The following is a 4,928-nucleotide window of genomic DNA, read 5'->3' as shown; positions in this document are numbered from 1 at the left end:
GTGCGCATGCGTAAGAACAGCCTCCCTCCTTCACAGCTCATTTTTAGGGAACGCCTGCCAAAACTCATGCACGAATATTTGAACACGTGTGTTTGTTTACCACCGGCATATGCTGTGTCGCTTCAGTGGATTCATTATGTGAAATGATATGATAATAAACACATAAGACATTAAAACGTTAGATCAGTCGACGCTACTCCCATTTCAACTAGCATGTAGCAGACTGGTCACTGCCTTACAACTACAGTACAAGAACAACGTCAATATACTTGAATAACAGTACAACAATAATTATTCCACAAAGAAAGAATAATCACTGTTACCTGTCTGGAAGAATTTTTTAGGTGTAATGTGTACGATTTAGGAGGCTCTCTTGACAGAAAATGAATATGTTATACATATCTATGTTTTCAGTGGTGTTTAATGACCTTACATAATAAACCAATATGTTTGTATTACCTTAGATTGAGCCGTTTTTAATTATATACACCACAGTAAACGTGGCAGTAGCTGGTCTAAGCTGGTCCACCCAGCCTGGCAAAGCTGGTGGGTTAGATGGTCTTCCAGCCTGAACAGCAAAGTCCAGCTAAACCAGCAGTGACCAAAACACAGCTTGACCAGCTTGCTACACCACCAAAACCAGCTAAAACCAAGCTGAGAGACCAGCTTAAACCAGCTCACCAGCTTATGCTGGTGGAATTTTTCCACGCTGAAAACCCATGAAGATGAGGAAGCAGGAGTCCTAGAAGTAGTCGTCGTTTTTGTTGTAGTAGTACGGTTTATTAGAAGCAATATTTAACTTATTAGAAGAAGAGAAGTGAAATTGGATCAAATGGAGTACCCCACTTATTGTGTTATGCAAGACAGATCACCCCTTCCTGTCAGAAGAAAAAAGATGATCATGTTCAGACGACGCCATAAATCCAGGATAAATATCGCATGGCTTTTCCCAGATGGATGGCGCTAATACAGGACAAATGTTTTAAAAACAACGCCGAAGTTGCCTGCTTTCTCCTGGACAGGTAAGTTAGCAAAGGTAACTCTATCAATGTACGTGAAAACCGTTGTTTAAAAAGCCTAATCACCAACAAAAGTAAAGTTTTTCCCATGTCACAGTTAAATATATGTGTTTCTTTCGTAATTTCACGTCTCGTCTGCTCATAACTGCCGCTTTTAAGGAGGGCAGCTCGGAAAGAGAAGCCCGTGGATAAGACGGCTATGGACAGATACACAGGGAGTGCGTAATCTGGCGCACAAATGAGTCTCACATGGAGGGTTGTAGATCGGGCGTGACTGTATGGATAAGAAAGGGGTATTTCAGCGTATTGAAGGTCTCCTCTTTGTGGTGTAAACGCACATGTGGTTGAATGTGTTCGAACAGCCACAAGAGACCGCCTTCTCTCCGCCCATTGATCTAATCTGAGGTACTTTACGTCTTGTCTGACTTCTGGCGCGAACACACGGTGAACAGCGCAATTTTTAGCCTCTCATTGATAAAACTAAAGTGGCTGATCTCCACAGTTTCATTTTGCAAGCATGTGAACTTTGCACGATCTTATTTCATCAAATGCGCAAAAAATTCAGAGAAAGCTCTAACATATACATGTACAAAACACTGTGCAGCATGTTTACTTACAAAACAAGCAGCGGACTCCGACATAATATTAGTTCGCGTCCATTTAAACTCATCATTACTCCCGCTCGCATTTGAATGACAGCAGAAAGACTCACCCACCGTCTCACAGACCACCCCCTCACAGTATTCAGGACAGAAGCGGTCAAAAGTGAACAAAAGAGATGGATTTAAATACCAGGTGTAAACGTGATGTGTCTCTCTCGTCCACTTGTGATCAGATCGACGAAAACAAATCTTAATACCAAGAGTAAACAGCCCCTAAAGGTGGTCGATCCTATTCCTACTGAGCCCCTAAGCTCTGGAATGATTTGAAATGTTCAGGAAACAGACACAGTCAATCAATTTAAGTCTAAACTAAAGACATTCCTCTTTAACAAAGCATTCACATAATTTGACTTGTAAATTTAATTATCCTGCAATAGTTAGCGTGTCCAGAAAAAAAGTATTCACATAACTCGTCTGTATAATATATGTATGCCACTATAGTTAGCCTGTCTGGAACTGAGCGCTATTAAACCACAATACTGTGCGACACATGTGAATGGCCCCTACGCTAATAGGATTTTGTTTCTCTTTCCCTGTCTCTTCCTCATTCCCGAGGACAATGGGACTAACAGACACAGCTCCGGCTGCCGTGGAGGTCATCACGCCACTGATCTACTGGCATTTCTTTAATGTGATGCCCAGCCGATGTCAGACCAACGACCACCAGCTACCCCCATCTACTCTACTTATCCATGTACATATACATATATATTATGTTTTAATCCCCATAAAATTGTCAAGAATCGTACCTATTATATAATATATCCTCTATAAAATCAGCTATGTCTGGCTCTCTCCCAAAGGTTTTTTGCCTCTCCTAGGACTTTTTGCCCACATGTTTTTCTCCTAGGGTTTTTTCAACCCCTGGTGAGTCTGCTGAAATTGGCTTAACTTAACCCCCTCTTACATATCTAACATTTCTAATACGCTTACTAGTATGGTTAATCTTAACCACTGTATTCTGCTATTTTAATCTTTTAAGATTTTTCTGTGTTTTGTCCTGCATCTATTAATGTAAAGCAGCTTTGAAACAATTAAACTTGTTATATAAATATATAAATATATATATATAAATAAAATTGAATAGATTTTTTTTATTGAATTAATTATTTAACATAACAAAACAACAGAAAATTTGAATAGATCTCTTTTCAAGGATCAGTGTTCTTATTTACCCTGGAAAATGTCTACTTCTCTCCACCCTCCTCTCTTCCTATCACACATAAGCATACTGTCATGTCGAGATGCTTGTTGTATAATTTTACCTTCTTTTCAACTTCAATGTCTCATTTATTTTACTGCAGTGGGGACTGCAGAGTTTAAAGCTGAATGTCGCCACCTAGAGTACAGGATGAATTCATTTGACAAATTTGAGAAGATTTAGGGCTTGAGCCCAGGAAGCCAAATTTCAGACTATGAACACGCCTCCCATCTACTGTAACAAAATACACATCAAAGTGCAAATTCACAATTTCCTATTGTGATGAATAAAGGAAATTTCCCATTATGAAGTCCTGTGGTTCCGGCCCCTCGTATAACTGGTACGGAGACCCCTGATGTGAATGTTTAGGGACGGGAGGCTTTAATGTCCCCATTCATTTTGTGTTGACGTAATCGATGGCACTCAAGCTTGCAGCTAATGTGATTTATGAGCCTATTTCTACTGTTATGCTCCATGTACAAATTGTCTTTGCTGATGTAAATTTGCCATCCTTTCATGTCCTGCTGACTCTGAGACGGTTTACAAACCGGATGTAATTTATTTCTGTTTGTCATTGTGTTTCTTTCTTTCTCTCCAGCCACCAGCCACCGGCAAATCACATGAAGACTGACAGATGCTTTATGCTGAATTTCCCTCCTTAAACAACAGCATCTGAGTTATCCGAGTACATTGCAGTTAGGCAGCTGGTTTAGCTCTTGTTACCTTATGAATCATATCTTTAAATCAACAAATCAAAGATCACAGTATGCAAATCAACACTTTTGTTACCAAAATAAAAAAAATCAATTCAACTGTCAGATCAAGAGAACTGACGACCATCTGGTATTCCAAAAAAACATTGCTTTTCTTTAAATTTAATGGAAGAAACACTGACGTCACTATAATGGCATTAAAAACAACACTGATCTGCTTTCACAGCTGGGAAAATTAAAGCTTTATCTACGATGTGTTGATCTGTGAACAGAAATGCAACAAAAAAACACCCTTCTTGTTTGTTTAAAGTGAGTACTGTATGGCATTAATTTAACTTCCAGTATAGACATCTGCATACAATAACTAACATCAGAGTCCCTCTAGAGTAGATTATATCTCATAACAAGCCAAAGAGGAAGAGGAAATAGCCACAATTGTCTCATCAGCTGGCATCCCCATCGTTGTGCCAAACGCTACAATGATGTCAGGAGACGGGGGAATCCCAAGCTTGCCAGCATAAATCGGGCACGCCGTGTAATGGGAGGTGGATCTGCCTCTACACAGACGCCAGCAGAGGACATCGCTGCGTCCACCCTCACCGCTGAAAGGGTTTGGGGGCTTTGAAATCGGACCCAAGAAACGCAAGCAAGGTCCAACCCCAAAGTACTCTTACAAATCAAGTTCATATACATTAAGGTTTCTTATGAAAACATTTTAATTATTATTTACATAAAATAAATGTAATACAGCCACACAACAAACTTATGAAAATATTTTAATCATTATTTGCATGAGAATAAATAAAAACTATCACCACAATGCTCACCACTATGATTCCCCTTATCTCGTGTATTAATATTTTTAAGTGTAACAATTTATGATTTACAAAAATAACTGTTGCATCTGTGTAGATTAGATAAGCAAAGTGTGTGCGTGTTGTGCACGCTATACATTATGGTCAAGCATGCGCCCTTTAAATAGCATATTGAACCACGCGCAACGCGCCACTGACTTTAGACTAGTTTTTTTTTTGGTCAGTGGCGCAATTGTTTTTTGAAACTGCTAAATAGCATCAGGGATGGTTTGCGCCGCAACACGCCTCCTTTTTTGCGCTGAACCGCCCAGGGAGCGCAAGTTCATTCCCTAGTTTGCCGACGTGCGTCTGTGGATGGAAAAACCCGCTGTGCGCCGGTGCAAAATACGAATGATACATGCGTCACTGACAAAGTCAATTGCACTGGGTGCAAGATAGGGCCCAATGTCTAAATATAATAACACAAAAAAAGATCTTTCATGTCTTTATTGAACACGATCATTCAACATTCAAAATGG

The 4,928-nt window shown here is 39.8% G+C and overlaps 1 long non-coding RNA gene across 1 annotated transcript; it reads left to right on the top strand.

The window, feature by feature from the left end:
• Window positions 1–994: 994 nt before the first annotated feature.
• Window positions 995–2,583, top strand: LOC135787506 (uncharacterized). The gene is made up of 3 exons (XR_010547076.1): window positions 995–1,022; window positions 2,237–2,375; window positions 2,485–2,583. It is a non-coding gene; the product is annotated as an uncharacterized lncRNA (long non-coding RNA).
• Window positions 2,584–4,928: the final 2,345 nt, after the last annotated feature.

Source organism: Paramisgurnus dabryanus, chromosome 20, assembly GCF_030506205.2.
Source record: "Paramisgurnus dabryanus chromosome 20, PD_genome_1.1, whole genome shotgun sequence".
NCBI classification, from domain to species: domain Eukaryota; kingdom Metazoa; phylum Chordata; class Actinopteri; order Cypriniformes; family Cobitidae; genus Paramisgurnus; species Paramisgurnus dabryanus.
This window is presented reverse-complemented; position numbering and strand designations above follow the sequence as displayed.